This window comes from Arachis duranensis, chromosome 6 (assembly GCF_000817695.3).
Source record: "Arachis duranensis cultivar V14167 chromosome 6, aradu.V14167.gnm2.J7QH, whole genome shotgun sequence".
Lineage (NCBI taxonomy): Eukaryota > Viridiplantae > Streptophyta > Magnoliopsida > Fabales > Fabaceae > Arachis > Arachis duranensis.
In genome coordinates, this window is record NC_029777.3 from 67,773,516 (window position 1) to 67,774,860 (window position 1,345).

Genomic DNA, 1,345 nt, shown 5'->3' on the forward strand with positions numbered 1-1,345 from the left:
GGTCTAGGCATGGCCGAATGGCCAGCCTCCCAATGATCTAAGATAGCATAAAAATGAAGATAGCTACCAAAGTCTGATCTAAGAACTAGATGTCCAAAGATGATCTAGAGATCTAAAGTGATCAAAAGATGAAAATACAATAGTAAAAGGTCCTATATATAGAAAACTAGTAGCCTAGAGTGTACAGAGATGAGTAAATGACATAAAAATCCACTTCCGAGCCCACTTGGTGTGTGCTTGGGCTGAGCAATGAAGCTTTTTCGTGTAGAGACTCTTCTTGGAGTTAAACGCCAGCTTTAGTGTCAGTTTGGGCGTTTAACTCCCATTTTGGTGCCAGTTCCGGCGTTTAACGCTGGGATTTCTGAGGGTGACTTTGAACGCCGGTTTGGGCCATCAAATCTTGGGCAAAGTATGGACTATCATATATTGCTGGAAAGCCCAGGATGTCTACTTTCCAACGCCGTTCAGAGCGCGCCAATTGGGCTTCTGTAGCTCCAGAAAATCCACTTCGAGTGCAGGGAGGTCAGAATCCAACAGCATCTGCAGTCCTTTTTAGTCTCTGAATCAGATTTTTGCTCAGGTCCCTCAATTTCAGCCAGAAAATACCTGAAATCACAGAAAAACACACAAAATCATAGTAAAGTCCAGAAAAGTGAATTTTAACTAAAAACTAATAAAAATATACTAAAATCTAACTAGATCATACCAAAAATATACTAAAAACAATGCCAAAAAGTATACAAATTATCCGCTCATCAGTGTGCTTGACAACCACCTCTGTTCTACCTTAGATTGAGTGGATATCTCTTGGATCCCTTAATCGGAATCTTCATGGAATAAGCTAGAATTGATGGCGGCATTCTCTTGACTGTGGTATTTGGTGGACGAAATTGTGATCATCAATGTTGTACTCTTTGTTGTTGTATGGAATAATTATAATGGCTCTTTGCTATGTGTGGACACAACTCCGTTAAACTAACCAGCAAGTGTACTGGGTCGTCCAAGTAATAAACCTTATGTGAGTAAGGGTCGATCCCACAGAGATTGTTGGTATAAAGCAAGCTATGGTCATCTCATAAATCTCAGTTAGGCGGCTTATAATTGATTATGGATTTTCGAATAGTAATAAATAATAAGCAGGAAATAAAGATAAATAACATAGGATAGAAATACTTATGTAAATTAATGGTGGGAATTTCAGATAAGCGTATGGAGATACTGTGCCCTTTCTTTTTCTACTTTCCTACTTCTTCCTTCAATCCTTCTTACTCCTTTCCATGGCAAGCTGTATGTAGGGCATCACCGTTGTCAATGGCTACATCCCATCCTCTCAGTGAAAAAGGTC